Here is a 16,700-nt window from a genome sequence, read left to right on the forward strand (position 1 = left end):
ACACACACACACACACACATGTGCACATACATAAATTGTCTTGCTTCTGTTTCTCTGAAGTACCCTGACTGACATGCAGGAGCCGTTTATGTAGGTCCATTTAAATAATAAATTCATAATTTGTCAGGGAAGGATTGTATCATTATTATTTCACTGTGCTGTATATTGTAGAGCCAAAGGGGGACAGAGTGTGGCTTTTTCTCCGAAAGGATTTACCTTATAGTTGGGAAGGATTATATTCTATTTTCTCTTATTCTTTCATATCTCCCCCTCATAGCTCTTGTATTTTCCTTGAAGGATCTTTGCTGAAGAGAAGAAAAACTCATCCTTCCTGAGACAGAAAGCTTCCAGAGCTGGGGCTGGGTGGGACATCTAAGAAACAGTAGATCACAAACAGACCTGAGGCATTTATATATCTACTGGGATGAAATATATCCACTGAACGTTCATTCAAGAAAATTCTTATGCCTGCCATGTTCTAGAAACTGTTGAAGTATGTCAAATTGAATTCAGGCTTGAGTCTGCCTTCAGGAAGTTGATAATCTAGTGGGAAAAGATGAGAGGTGGGTTGTTATACTACAATTTTGTATGTGCTACAACAGAGGTATCACCTGAGGATCTAGAAGCCCAGGGGACTGATTTGCGGGGATGGGGAGAGAGGCTCTCTGGGGAAGTGTGCTTGATATCTTTTTAAAAATTTTGCCACAGGTTTGTATGCTCACCAGAGAAAGTCGAGGGGAGTGTAGTGGGGTGGTGGTTTGGGGAGGAGTGTGAAAATACTTCCTGATGGGGTGACCACACAGCATTCCCTTCTCCTCCCTTCTCCTCTCAGGATTTTGGGCACACGCACACACGTCCAGCATGTTTTTCAAGCTGTCAGGTCCAGGACTTGAACCAAGTGCAGGTGGCCATGTGGGGTCCTTCAAATGGTCCTTAATCACTGTGTCACAGGCTGGCTCAAGTATGTTTGTTTTCAAGCTGGGGGAGAGGTAAGCATGTTCAAGATACACACTGATGGAAAGGAGGCAGCAGAGAGGGAGAGATTGAAGGAGAAGAGAGGGGAGGTGATGGATGGGATGTGGTCCCAGAGCAGATGAGAGAGTGGGATCCACAGCTCAGTGGCAGCAACTGTCTTGGACAGGAGAAGGGAGCAGACAGATTAAAGTGAATGAGAAGGAAGCCGAGGAAAGGCTGAGTGAGGGGAAGGAGGAGGGGTTTTAAGGTGAGAGAAAATATCCAGAAAGGATGATAAAGAGAATGGTGGTAGGGGGTGGGGTTGAACTTGGAGACCACAGATTTGTGATGGTTCCAGTTCAAAGGGTCATGTGGCTTCCTCCAGTTACCACAGCCTACTGCAGGAATAAGGAAGTTGAATGAGTCCAGAGTTCAGGATTTGAGTTAGGAAGAGCCTCTAAAGATAACGATGAGGAAGTTTAACTAAAGCGAGGGGTGCTGAGGTCTCAAAAAGGGAAGAACGCAAAGCCAGAAGGGAGCTGATAGACTGATGGAAAGTGCCAATGTGGTTAAAAAAAGGAAAATTGAGGAGAAGGAGGCTAAGAGACTGTGATTGGAGCAGATGATTGACTTTTCAGATTAAAGGTGTTGGAAAGGTGGGATGGAGATTTGAGGGGTCAGAGTCAATGAAATGGAGCAGGACAAAGGGCTTGAGGCTGTGGTATTGCAGGACTGCCCTTCATCTGTGAACTCTCCCTGCATAATGGCAGAACCAAGATGGAGCGAGAGACAGCCAGATAAACAAGGAGGGTGATGTGGCGAGCACTGCATACGGAAGCCATCTTGAGCTATCCGCCATCTTGGAAACCATTAGGCTTAACTTCCTCACTGAGCAAATCGTTTCTCAGAAATCATGTGACCAACCATTCTCCCCGGAAGTGGTTGGGTTTCTAGGCAACGGGAGAGATACACCCACATCAATGATTGGTTCATGCTGTTGTATTTCATTTGCATTTCGGGCAACCAATTGGTTCCCACCAGCTGTATATAACTCGCCATTTTTCCTGAATAAACGGAAGTAGACGGAAGACGACGACTTGACCAGCATCTCGTAGTGTGTGTGCGTGTTTTTGTCCCATCTCTCACTCCCTCCCCCAAGGAACAGGCCAGCCAGGAAGAAGCTGACAGATACAAGTTCATCCTTGTCAGTTGGGCATTAAGTCTACCGTTAGAAGGGCAATTATTTTCTCTGTGTTGACCACCATAAATGCCTGAGGTGCTGAATCGGTTAGCCAAAGACGGGTAAGAGAGTCTGAGCCTGTAACAGCTGTACAGTCCCTCCACCTAAGACAGGAAACCCATCATAGCTGTGGGATTCTCCAATGACGGGTAAGGATGGACATGTGGCTCTGAAAACGGCTCCAACCTAAGACAGGCACGATTCCCCCAGGTGTTTCTCCTCTCTTTGAAAAAATAAAAAAGGGGGAGATGTGGCGAGCACTGCATACGGAAGCCATCTTGAGCTATCCGCCATCTTGGAAACCATTAGGCTTAACTTCCTCACTGAGCAAATCGTTTCTCAGAAATCATGTGACCAACCATTCTCCCCGGAAGTGGTTGGGTTTCTAGGCAACGGGAGAGATACACCCACATCAATGATTGGTTCATGCTGTTGTATTTCATTTGCATTTCGGGCAACCAATTGGTTCCCACCAGCTGTATATAACTCGCCATTTTTCCTGAATAAACGGAAGTAGACGGAAGACGACGACTTGACCAGCATCTCGTAGTGTGTGTGCGTGTTTTTGTCCCATCTCTCACTCCCTCCCCCAAGGAACCTGTTCCACGGTCCCGCAGGCCGGGACAGGGTGACAGTAAGGTCAGAGCATGTGCCCTTCTCCCCCCTCCTCCTGACTGTGGTCACCCTCTGACCTCTCTTCCCACCCTCCTCATTTGCCTACTATTTTAAGTCTCTAGGTCTGTCTTTATGGAAGACATTTTTTTATATGATGCCAAGGATCTCCAGGTTTCAAAGGACCCAGAAAAATGACAAAGGGAAGTCAGGAAGAAGCACAAAGCAGCTGTGAGATGTGAGCACAGGTGCCTGGCAGAGGTAGCAGCTCACCTGGCAGATGGGGAGGAGCCGTGGCCCCTAAGAGGATGATGCCCCACGTCTCTCATGGTATAGGAGCCATTGGGCTTCTGTTTTGAGTTCCAGACAGAACATAGAAATGTTCTTTGGGCCTTTGTAGAGCTCAGACTGGCCAGGGGGAAGGAGGTGCTATGGCCTGAAATAGGACAGAAGACACTGGGGTTCTCAAAGCTCTCCAACCTTGGCAGAGGTAATTCCCAAGCAGAGAGGGATGATGGGAGTGGCTCATGCCCTGAGGGAGAGGCAGACACTCTTGGGCATCTGGGTCTGTAGAGTTTGGTGCTGGATGACCGGGTGGCTTAGCTGGTGAGGCAACAAACCTTCAAGGTGGCGTATAATTGATTGCTGAAGCTGGCGTCATGTAAGAGGAGTTCTGTGGGAACCGGACTTTAAACATGGGTGTATTTCTGCAGCCTGGGAGTGGAGGAGGAGTGGGCCAGGCACAGCTGAGGGCAGTGTGTCAAAAAGTCAGAGACTGGGTCAGACCAAAGGGCCTCTCACTCCCTATTTGACTTCTGGCTGCTACGGCAATGCTCATGGGGAGAGAGTGTAGCAGGCCTCTCCGGGGAACAGCAAGGGCTTGGTGAGTTGATGACTGCAGATTGGCGCAGTCTATCATGTTGGCCTCCTTGCCTGTTTTGTGGTGTTCAGAGGTCTTTTGCTCTCTCCTAACATTCCCACTTGTTTTCATGGCAGGAATTGAATGGCTACCACAGTCCACTCCCTTGAAACCAGGATGAGCAGAGGGATGGAGCTGGGCTGCTCCCCATGATTTTATTTGCATCACTGGTTCCTACTGAGATGAGTTAAGTCCCTTTGTGTGTGCTTGGCGGGCCAAGATGGGGCATTCATATTTATCAGGGAAGTCCTCTGTAAGTCTCATTTGCAGGAACAAATTCTATTTTAGGCCACCCATCCTTAGATCCGTTCTTCTCTCTTCTTTCCAACTATGAAGAAGAAGGTAAAGGAGAGCGGAAGAAGCCCCTTCATGCCATAGCTTTAGTGAGGAAACTGAGAATGCTGAGCACTGCTGAGGAAGCAGAGGAATGAACTGTAGCTCTTGGCCACCAGACATACTTTTTCTCTGCCTCCATGATCCCTTCCCTCTCTGCAGTGGCTTCTCAATATTCCTACCTGCCTCCTGTTTGAGGAGAATTGATGTACTGGGTAGAGGTCCCTGCTTCCCCCTTCAGAAGCTGAAGCAGAGCAGACATGTCCTGTCTTACCCCCTGGCATCCGGGCAAAGGCAGGTCAATGGAATCTTCCTCAGCTGAGACTTCCATCTACCTGTGACTTTAAATCTGGAAGGAGCCACATAGATCCAACAGGGGCAGTGCCATCCTGAATGACGGGGTGGCCCCCAGCAGGGACATGCCACGCCAGAGTGTAGGTTGGCTGCGTCTCAGCTTCTGGCCTCCTTGTTCTGCTGGTCAGCTGCTTCTCTGCTGTTTCTGTCACCTCTGTGAGCTCCCAATTTTCACTCCACAAATATCTTTTCTGCTGAATTTGGAGTGTCTTTCTGTTGTTGGAAGCTGAGGATGCTAAGTGAGAAGCATGCCCCTTGGTTCACATAGCTCTTTCTCAAATTCAGAAACCCTCAGCCACATGTGCTTTGATTGAGTTGGGTTTCTAATCTTGAGTTCTTCTAAGCGAGTCAGTATCTCTGTACAATCCAAGGTGGGATGGAATGGGAGCTGGGGGCAGGAGAAACTGAAGGAATCATCTCTTCCTTGGCAGCTTTTCTCTAGTCCCTCAGGAGTAAAGGGCCAGGGGTGGGGTAGCTTGGTCCAGGGCTTCCTCCTGTGGGTGGAGTTGACCTGGAGAGGGCTTGTGGTGTGACCAGTCTCTTCCTGTGGGGCTCTTTAAATGCCAGTTGGAACAGTCTGAAAATGGAATCTCTGAGACCCCTCCCCATCTCCATTATTATAATAAACTCTAGGATTGTAACCGTGGAGCCTCGGGCCTCAGGAATACAGCCTGTAATTACCTCGCTTCTAAATGCTCATGGTAATGGGTGATGAGGCCTCATGCATCAGACCAGTTAAATTGCTGTGCGACTCGGCTGCAATTTAACTCGGCAGATGACACACTCCAACTTGGCAAATGGGGAGAATGCGAACTATTTTGGGAATTATTCACTTTTGCACAACCTGGAAATTGCTGGAGAAGCCTCTGGAAGTAAGAAGTTAAGTCAGTAAAGCCTTGGACCCTGAGTTGATTACCCATGACCACCTTCCTTTTGCTGCTCACCTGGCCCTGTGTCACTCTGATTGGAACCTGGAGGCTGCAGGGGTGGGTGTGAGAGTGCCTAGGTGGGTGTGCAAATGGGTGCCCTCCCCATGCACACTGCACCAGACACCCTGCTGGATACTGGGGCAAGGAATGCTGGAGACAAGATCATGCTAGGTCTCTGGGTCAGCCCCAAGGCCACTGGCTCATAGGTTACCTTGGCTTAAATTTTACAGAGTTACAAATCAAGAATCTAGAGCTCAGTGGTGACTGGGTAATCTTGCCATGGGTATTTGGGGGTGAGTGATGGATGGTGCAACAGAGAAGGTGACCTCTGTACTTGGGTAGGCTGGGGGAAAAGGGAGTAACTACCATGTGACTGTACCCAGAGAAAGGCCGGCTGTGAGCTGTGTGGCTGGACCACTACGCGAGAGAACAGGCAGAAAGGCAAGGAGCTCATGAGAGGGTGCCCTGAAAGGGGAGTTGGAGCTGGGCTCTGAGGCCGGATTCACCCCCTTTCCTAAGGAGATGGTTCCAGTGAAGGTATTAATGCAGACCTCACCTGTCACCATCCTGCAGCCACATCCAGACCCCAGTGTCCTGCCTCGGCTGTGAGTGAACATACCCTGCTCAGGCTGGGGTCCAGCATGCAGGGCAAAGGCCTGAGACAGCAGAAGGACAGAGCTGGAAACAGCTGGACAGCTCCAGAGATCCCAGGCACTACCCCTTCACTCCGCTCTCCTGCAGTGTCCTTGAAGAGGGAGAGGGGTCTGTGCACGGTCATTTCTACCCACGGTGTGATCCTTTCCTCTCCTCCCACTCTCCTCCCCTATCTTATGTTCCAAAAGAGTCAGTCCCAGCTCCAGAGAACTTGACCTTGGGGTGAAGACCCGGCAGGGAATGGAGCCCTGCAGGCTGACGGCAGCTGGCCACGTGCGGGTTGGGGGCAGAGTGCTCCCTGGGGCCTGTTCTGTCCGCCCGGAATGGATATGCGATGTGGCACTTCCCACCACCTCAGGGAGGGCTGCTGTCCCTCCTCAGAGGGACCAAGGGGCTCTCATCGACCTCGCCTCCACTGTCTCTTCCTCCTCTCCCTGCTGCCTGTCTTTTGTTCGCCAGGCCCCGTCCGCCTCCAGAGCTCCTTATACATTTGCTACGAATCTTTATTTCCAGATTAGTCACCATGCACACAAAATGGAGCGTCCCTGATTTGAGGAGCAAAAACAGTGATTACTAGATTGGTTCTCTCTCGCAGACTGTGGAGGAACAAACAATGCCACACAATTTTAGTTTGTATAGCGTCTTTCAAACCACGCGATGCCCTGGGCACAGCGCGGAGTTGCTGTAAATAATACAATAACTGAGATCAACATTCTAAACATCCTTGCATCGAGCTTCGTTCTGTCCTGCCACGTACTCAGCCAGGGAGGCCAGAAGGAAAGACAGTACGGTGCAGCTCCCAGACCCCAGGGGAACGCCAACTGGGGTGAGTGCAGTTAGAGGAAGGTGGCCCTGAGGGACATGGAGAACTTCAGTCAGAGACAGCTGCAGTACAGCAGGTCGGGAAATGGGCAAGAAGTGTGGAGAGTGGCTCAGATCCAGTAGGCCTGATTTTGGAGGGGGCTCCCCTCTCAGAAGACTAGGGTGGGGTGGAGGTGGACAGAGGAAGGGGAAGTCTTCAGGGTGTCAAAGAACAAACCCTGGTCAGTGGTGTCCTGTCTTACTAACATAGCTTGTTTAATGACTTAGTTTTATTTCCTTGAACCTCGTTTCTTTCTTGTTCTTTCTTCATGAAAGGGATGGTATTGGCCATTAAATTCTAGACTGGATGGTCATTGATTCTGTGGCTCCCACATGGTGTGAAACAATCAGGAGTTCTGGCCACTTGGTCTCTGACTGAGGGGCAAAGAGCACACCCGCATGTCTGCAGGGGAACCTCCTTTCAGCCTTTGCTGGAACAAACCCCCAACTCCCACTCTGGGCTTACTCTGGGGAAGGGGAAGATGGTGCTTTGGAACATGGCCATAGCCTGAATTTAGATCTTTCTGTGGGACCTTGGGCAAAAGACAACCTCTCTGATTCCTGATTTTGCTAACTTTTTTAAAGGTAGAATCTTGCATGTCAGCATCCTCCTGCCTCGGTGTCACAGCCAGGACTACAGGTGCCACCATACCAAGCCCATTTCCAGGTGGGGTCTTGCTGTATTGTACAGGCCAGGTTGGAGTGTGTGATCTTCCTGCCTCGGCCTCCCAGAGTCACTGGGATTACAGGTGTGTGTCACTGCTCCTGGCCTGTAGGGTGGACCAGGACTTGAACCTAGGCCTCCCACGTGGTCCCAGCCTGTGGGGCACAGTGTCTTAGCAGCTCAAGCTGCCTCAATTTTGCCAACCTTAAACAAGCATAAGTCCTAGCCACAGCGCTTTCATGAAGACTAACTGAAATAATGTATTCAGGTCCTAGTACTGTGTCTGACACACGGTGGGTGCACAAGGCGTAGTGGTGATTATTATTATTGTTTCGATGATTGGCGATGTGATTTCATCCACTGGTAGGGAAATAGCTGGTCCCTGGGAAGCATTTGGAGACTAAGGGTCAGGTGGCTAGGGTTAGAGGAGAGGCCCCTGGAATCTGCCCCGCTAGCCTCCCCGGGCGCCTGACTGCCCTGCCTCTGGGATGGGCTCCAGAGCTCACTGTCATTGTCAGGTTGCTGGAGCTTTGTTCATCAGTTCCTCCTAATTTGGGGGAAGTTCGCCATATGGAGAGTAGGGAACAGTGTTAAAAAAGCTTTCACACATAGATAGCGCAGCACTTTCTCTGCTAAATGAGGACTCTCTTCCCCAGTGCAGATTTCACACGCCGATCTCCAGGGTGTTGAGTTCCCTCTTCAACAGGAGTGGAGTTGTTGAGGCTCTTGGAGCCATTGTCTCTGGGTGGCGGGGTCCTGTTCCGACCCCAGGAGAAATCCCATCTTCTTTTTCCTCCCCAGGGGTGAGGGTGTGCTGGCCCTCTCAGGTGAAGCAACTTTGCTTCCAAGGCCAGGCCGAGTGTGCAGGCCAGGCCCGGCATGCCGGCATCTCCCGGGGACCGCTCTGGATGCTGCTCTCATTTCACGTCTGGAAGGGAGCTGTGCTGTTCTGAATTGAGCCCAAGCCCCCTGTTCCCCAACCTGCAAGTCGTTCTCGGGAACTTTCTCTCCCAGCCAAGACATCTGCCACAGTGTAACTCCCGGTCCTCCTCCACTTCCCCAGGCCTGATTGCCTCCGCCTGTCTGTTTTAGTTGTCAGAGGAATCTCTTTTGCCTACCGGAGGCTGAAATGTGCTGTCTTTCACCTCGAAAGATGCCACCCTTCTGTAGGTGCTCTGAGATGTCCCTCAGCCTGCAGCCCAGGTGGGCCCTATTGCCGGCTGCAGTTAGATGGGGGTCAACCGGCGATTTACTTGGCTTCCATTTTCTCTTTTCTTCCCCACCCATCTTAGTGGTCACACCCAGTTGCACCTAAAGATGTCCAATCACTGGGGCTCAGGGCGACAATCACACCCTACTACGTGACAAAAATCAGTGACAGCCAGCCATCTTCCGAGCACTTACTATATGCCATGATCTCATTTCCTACTCACAACGACCAGGCAAAATCTCTGTGGCTAAATCACATTTGAAGATGAAGAACTTGGGACTAGGTGGTAGTGCAGTGGCAGTGCTCCAGGGCTCACACAGGAGTGGTCCTGGGTTCTCATCCTGGGACTTCTCTGAGCATATTGGGTGCACATATCCATGATCTGAGGTGGCTGAGAGTGGGAGTGGATTGGGGTGTGAGAACCCAGTTGGGGTACCTGTTTCTCTCTCTCTTTATTTCTCATGGAAGGGAATAAATCAATGAACTTAAAAAAAAATTGGAGCCCAAGAGTCAGAGAGGTGAAGTGATGGGGCAAAGCTGTTGTATTAGCTTTTCCGACTCCAGGTCTGTGCCATTCCCGTCAACCTGCTCTTCCCACTGTCTTAGTGCCATTATAACGCCCAGTAGCATTTGAGATAACCCACCACTGGGGTAGGGGCAAACACTACACATACGGTTGGAGCCGGAAGCTAAAGGGCTAGGGCAGGAGAGCTCACATTGTCCTCGTCCGCTGGCTTGGTGGGGCGCTGTCCCATGTCAGGAGAGGGAGGTGAGCTGCAGTGTGTCAGGGTCTGTGCCTTTGTTCTGGTGCAGCTCTACCACCCACATGGGTTTGGCTCTTTTGGGGAGCCTTGTGTAGCACAGCAGGGTCTGGCTTTGCCACCCTGTGGGAGGAAGAGGAGCTTGAAATTGTTTTTGAGATATTTTCATTGATTTTCTTTAATGTACAGAAACATTTCTATTCACACATGAGCTTAGTAGAGGGGGAGAAGAAAAGATTTAAGATAAATTTGGGGGGCTGGGTGGAGCCCAGGGAGGGAGCCAGAGTGCTTTGTCGATTGCTCTTCAATTTATCAGTATTTTCCTGGAGTTCCTTTGCAAAGCTGTCTGCTTAATCTCCCCGCTGGAAGAGGAAATGAGGTTTCCCGGGTCCTTGGCTTCCAGACCACTTTAGGCTGGGCGCTTCATCCTTACTCTGTTTAAACTGTAGCCCCGGAACTGTGCTGATTTTTCAGAGAGCATTCGGCCTCTTTGAGTTCCAGGGCCCCCAAAGAAAAAAGCAGAAAGGGTACCGCCATGTAGTGTGGGGTGCAGGACCTGGGGTGAGGCCTCAGCACTGAGAGCATTGGCGCGTTCCCACCTGTCATTCACGACAGGAACCGGCCTATACCGTTACACTGCTGTCAGGAGGACCATTAAAGCCCCAGCAGTGCTCCGAACAAGGCAGAAAGAAAAGAGAGAGGCTAGACAGTGGTTCAGTGGTAACACAGTGTCTGTGATGCGGGACATATGTGGGAGGGTCCCAGGTGGGTGACCCAAAGCCTCCCTGTACACTCCTGGCATGCACCTGTGCCTGTGATCCAGGCTCACTGAGGCTGGGGTGGGTGCCAGTGTGGGGACCCTGCTGAGAGTGACTCTTTCTCTCTCATAGAAGACATAAATAAACTTAAAAAAAAAAAAAAGCAAAACATCATGGACCAAGTTCTTCAGGAGATCTTCCCTGGGTGGCTGAGCAGGAGCAGGGAATAGCAAGAAGGACAGAAACCTCGCTCTCTGCTCCTGGGTCCTTGCCTGAGGGCTGCCAGGCTCCCCGGGCTCTGCAGGTGTGAATGGTCTTGAGCTTCAGCATAGCCTCCTTCTCCACTGTCCTTGGTTGGCCCCTGAGCTAGCTCGTAGGGGTTGCCATGACAAATACCACACTGGGTGGCTTAGAACAGTGGAAATTTCTTCTCACACTTGTAGAGCCTGGAAATCTGAGGTCAAGGTGTTGGTAGGACCATGCTCCTTCTGAGGGCACCAGGACAGATCTGTTCCAGGTGTCGCTCCTGGCTTCTGGAGTTCCTTGGCTTGTGGTAGCATCACTTCACCCTTCTCCTGGTCCTTCTCCCTGTGGGTGTGTCTCTCTGTGTTCACATTTCCCCTTCTATGAGGACACCCATCATACTAGATTAAACCCTACCTTAATGACCTCACTGTTACTTATTCTCTTTAGAGACCCACATCTGCAGCACTGAGTTAGGAAAACAATCTCTCTTTTCTTGGGAGGGGAGGGGTAATATTACATCCTAACAGTCATTCTCTTCCTTAGGCATTTTTCTAACATTAGCTGTCCATTAAAATTGAATGAGACTTTGAAGACCACAAACTATTACTGCAGTGAGCAAAATAGGGTTTGGAATTCACACAGGGCTGTGTTCAAACCCTGGTGTTCCGGTTTATTGGTGCTGTGACTACAGAATGCCCATCTGTCTCTCTAAAAATCAGTTTAAATTGGTGGTCACTTTTCTATTTTACTAGTTGGTTCTGAGGTTTGATGATACTAGGTATCAGGTGCTGGGATGGTGCTTGATGCTTCCTAGGTGCTCAATAAATGGAAGCTTGCAACAGTTCTTGGAGGTCAGGAAAAAGTTATCATCCTCCTTCAACAACGAGAAAACTCAGAGAGACCCTGATCTGGAGGCCCCAGGACAGCCCTCTCTGGCAGACCCTGGACTCCCCCCAACTGGGACTCTCATTTCACTTTGCACCCAGCATGGCTGTCACACTAATCTCATGGTTTCATACTATATATTTTGACCTTTGTTCTTTCCTTTTTTTTGGAGAGGTTTTTCGCTATAGGGCGCGTGCGCTCGCCAGACAGACAGAGACATAGAGACAGAAAGCGAGAAATAACCCACACCCCAGGGGGGGGGGGTCACCCCCCCCCCAGGGGGGATGGTCATGCCGCAATCCCTTCTCCTCCATTTTCCTCTCAGGATCTTGGGCACGCACGCACACGTGCCCGGTGTGAATTATAAGCCACCGGGTCTGGGACGCGAACCACGGTCAACTACATGGGAGTCCAGCGACAGAGCCATTACGCCAACTGCTGGTTCCCTGTTCTTTTCTTGTTGGACTCCAACTTTCTTGAGGACTATGACTAACCTTATTTTTCTTTCTAGCATTTGTTTTTATCATTATAAAACAGAACATAAAAATTGCCATTTTCAGATGTGCAGTTCGATGGCTCTAAGTACATTCACATCACCACCATCCAGCTCCAGGATTTCTTTTTCATCTTACCAACTGAAAATCTGTACTTTTAAAATACTAATTCAGGGGGCCAGCAGGTGGTGTGGTGGTTAAGGCACTGGACTCTCCCATGGGTATTTGCAGTTCAAGTCCTGGACCCAACACACACTGACTGACTCTCCATTCCCCTCTTCCCTCAGCCCCTGTCAATAATTTGGACTGCTCTAGGTACTTCATATAAGAGGGATCAGAGAGTATTTATCATTTTGTGTTTGGCTAATTTTACTTAACATAATATCTTCAAATTTCAGCCATGTGATAGCATGAGTCAGAATTTCAGTTCTTTTTAAGGTTTAATAATATTCCATTATATGAATACATGAGAGGTCTTTGAAAGATTAGTGGAAAATGCATATTATGAAAAAAAACTTGGATTTTCATTTTTTTGAATAAACTAAACTTGCATTTTAATTTCATTTTCTTCATAAACTGTTTGGAGTCCCCTTATGCCACTTTTTTTTAATCCACTCATCCATCAATGGACATTTAGGTCGTTGCCACCTTTTGACTATTTCAAAGGATGCTGCTATAAATACGGGTCTACACGTAATCCATCTGAATTCTTGACTTCAATTCTTTTGGGTTTATGCCCAGAAGTGGAATCATTTATTCATCTTGCTCAAAGTTGATTATAGTAGCTATAGACCCTTATTATTGAATAAATATTTGTTAAATGAATATATTAAGGAATGAATGGTTAAGTGAGTAATTGAAAAAAATGAATGAAACAATGAGCAGGAATTTGCCAAGTAAAGAGGGGGTCATTTTGTCAGGGAGAGTGTCCAGGCGAAGCTCATGGATCCTATTAGAGGGAAGAACAAGGGAGTCGTCAGAGTTTGCAAGAGCCGTCCAGCTCATTGCTTACACTGGCTTTGCTGCAGTGTGTTCTGCTGATAATAACAGAGAATACTCGAGTCTGGGGTAGTTTATGAAAGTAGAGGTTTTTTCAGCTCGTGATTTGGAGGGCCAAGATCCAGGGGCAGCACCTGGCTGGGGTGGCCGAGTTCCGATGCATCACATCAGGAGAGCAGAGCAGAGTTGTGTGAGTCTCTGTCTTGTTCCCTCTCTTTGGAAGCCCAGCAGAAGTTAGTCATGGGAGCCCCACCATAATGACTTAATCTTTTTTTTTTAATTCTGTGAGAGGGTGTGTGGTACTCTCCCAGAGAGAGATAGGCAGAAAAACAGGAAGAGAAAGAGAGAGCTCTCCCCATGGGAGATGGTAATGCTAAAATTCTTTCTCCTCCATCTCTCCCTCCTTTTGGGGTTTTGGGCACATGGGCACATGTCTTTTTCAAGCCACCAGGTCTGGGGACTCCAACCGTGCAATCATCATTGTGGGATAGAGCTGCCCTAACCACCATGCCATCAACTGGTCCAATGACCTTCATTCCAATCTCTTCCCAAAGATCTTCCCTTTCAATACCATAGTGCAATTAGGTTTTAGCCCTCTCAATCCCATTGCAGCCAAATCTCAACACACACATTTCTGGGGGACATACAAACTTTAACAGGCATCAAATCACACTAGTAATTCAACTAAAGCATTTGCCTGATGCTTTCCTCACAGAATTCCTCCTGAAATAGCAAACATAACCAATAGGTTGAAGTCTGCAGGAGTGTGCTGACCCTGGCCGTACGAAAGTGGTCTGAAAGTTGGGGATCACGGGGGACAGCCCTTGAGGCTCTTTAGGCACAGACAAACCTGAGTCTCATACAGAAGGTGCCCCACAGTTTCCTCCATTCCCAGGAGCTCTCCAGACCCTGCCCTGCTTCGCTTGGTTCTTCTTTGCCCCCCAAAACCAGCTACATGCACTGCCCGTATGACCGCTCCTTTCCCATCTGACATGAATGTCACACGGCTGAATGTGACTTTATTTGTTTTTCTTTTGTTCAGAGCTGAGGACAAGCTGCCCATCTTCCTCCGAGCCCTGGATGCTAGGAGGCCGTGATTGGCAGCAGCCCAGGATGGAAGAGAAATGTGCCTCAGGTAGCAGATCTGCCAGAATAATTCTGGCCGGTCTGGGCTCATTTCACCTCACTCTTGATGGCAGGAGTTTTGCATTTCTCTGGGCTACTCCCTTCTCTCATCCCTCTACCAGCCCCTAAGAAACTCCAATCCCAGGGAAGCAGCATTGGACCTGAAGCTTTCTTCTCATTTTGTCAGCTCATCGCTTAGATTTGGCCACCAGTTTGACAAGGAGAGTACCCGGGAGGGTGGTATTGGGGGGTGAGGACAGCGACTGTGTATGCCTTCATCAGGACTTAGTGCTGCAAACTTTATTTAAAATCTACAGCATCTCACTATCCTCAATGGTAGATAAAGAAGAAACCAGCAAGGGAAAAGGACCTGTATTCTACATCAAGTCTCTGTCAGCTCCACATGAAAGCAAATGCCCATCTTGAGACAGTTTCTTTTCTTATTTTGCTGTTAAAGTGGAGAGAGTTGGAGGGAGAGCGACCAGGGTTGGTGGGGAAGGCAGGCCCAAAGGGGAGGTGGCGGGAGGAGGGGCACAAGCTCCATGAATAGCGAGCTCAAGAGCTCTTCTGCACAACGAGATTAGCGCGATGTGAGCATTTCCATGCCAAGGTGCTAACGCAATAATACACGCGAGTTTGCCAACTTTTCAAATTGAATGTATTTGATTATTTGCTTTTAATTAGTGTGAGTTTTGGAGTATGTACAGGATTGTCAGGGATACACGCAAAGCCTCCTACAGCCCATGAAGCCTCCCCTTGGTAAAGACGTCCGGGATTGTTCTTTTTTAGCTGTGGAGAACGAGATTTAACAGCTCTGTTAAATGTTTTAGCCCATTTCCATTGTGCCTCTGTTTCAACCTATTGGCAAGACCAATTGAAGTGAGAAAATAAACCTCTTATCTGATCTGAATGCTGAGAGCTGCTCCTAAGAAGAATTTTCCAACTCCACTCCTGCTTTCTGTGAACATCCCTGTTTTGTTTCGTCTGGTGTTTTCTTTTCTTTTTCTTTCCAGAGTTGGCTATCGAGCTGGCCTTTTCTCTTCTCCCTTCCCTATAAGTATGTTTTAGGAAACATCTAGGCACAGGGAGGAATCGCGGATGGCAGAGAGGGAGAAGAGAGGAGATTTGTTTATATTACTTAGAAGCATTTCGAGAGCTTCTATCTGCCAAAGCCTTGAGAGCGTGCTGGGGTTGGAGTTTCTCCACGTGGTGCTGCTAAGGGTGGTTGCATCCCTGAGCTCAGTAGGGAATGAGGAGGCTGTGGGAAGGCTGAGCTTGCCCAGGCTGGGGTGGTGGAGTTGGGGCTGAGCCTCGATCCCCATGCTCCTTTCTGCCCTTCAGTGGATGTATACCCTGGCTGGTATACCAGTTAGCTACTTCATTTCGTTTTTTTGTCATTTTACTCTGAGTTATTTCTCCTCCTCGAGGGGGTTGGAAGGCAATGGTTATTTATCAGACTCAGTCCTTTTTTGAGATGCAAGCTTCAAGAAGTCGGGTGAGGTGGAGAAGTCAATGTAGCTGCAACCTTTTCTGTGCTCGCCTTTCCATCCTGTTATATCTGCTAAAGAGAAGGTCATGTGAGGCGTTCTCCACTGCATCCCTTTCCTCCCAGTCTTTTCAGGCTTGTCACTCAGACTGTCTCTGCTCCAAGACATCGGGGCATGGATAGAGGCTGAATCCCACTCCGACATGGCTGAGCACTATGTCCCTTGCTGCCCCAAATTCACGTCGCTGTCCCAGCCTCATGCCAGGGCCACGGAGGAGATGCCATGCAGCAGGGAAACAAGACCCCTTATCCACATTCTGGGGACGGCCGCCCGCCCGCTCACCCATTACCTACACAATCTCTCAGTTACATTAAAAAAAAAATCTTTCCCCCCCTTAACAATAGAGAGGAACAAATGGTTGACAAATAACAACAGCAGCAGCTCTCCAACAAAAGCACGCAATTATTACAATTATACTATCCTTGATTAGGCTGCCATGCATTGCATTTCAATGTAATTGATGTTGTAGGTTGACACATCGGACACCAAATATTCTCGCCTGTCCCTTCTCTCTTTTGTTTCAGAAGCTGATTTGCATTTTCTATGCTTTTAGTAATGAAGACTTAGCACTTTTCCTCCATTAGAAAAAAAAAGAGAGATACAATAATCTGCAACTCGGCACTTGTTTAAGGATTCTGACCCTCGAAAATACCACTTTGCTTCACACATTAGCTGCTTACAAAGAAGGAAGCTAATGTATCATCTAATTGGGCAAACCACTGCATCTGATTTCTCTCAATCAGACTATTAGCTTCGTAATTACCCATCTGCCTCGTGTGGAAAAACGGCAAGGCGCACACCCAGCTAATAACGTTCTCAAGAGCTCTTCACCACAATGAGAGGAGGCGACGTGGAGGGATATGGTCTCTAACCATTTCAGTGCCAAGGTGGTCACACAATGCAGGGGGGCTTTGCCAACTGTCCCCCGCCTGACTGTGTTTAATTATTTGTCTTTAATTAGTCCGAGTTTTGGGGTCTGTTCAGGATTGCCGTCACTGCCGAGGCGGCGGCAGTGTTGACTGTGGATGCTGAAAGATGGTGACCAGTGGGGAAGGAGAGCAGGCTTCCTGTGGCCTCCATGGAGATGCTTGGGTTGATGAAGGGATGTCCCAGGCTTGACGAGTGTTCTCAAAAGAAAGTAGAGATGTCCCCAGG

The sequence above is a fragment of the Tupaia chinensis genome, unplaced genomic scaffold (assembly GCF_000334495.1).
Source record: "Tupaia chinensis unplaced genomic scaffold, TupChi_1.0 Scaffold000473_1, whole genome shotgun sequence".
Lineage (NCBI taxonomy): Eukaryota > Metazoa > Chordata > Mammalia > Scandentia > Tupaiidae > Tupaia > Tupaia belangeri.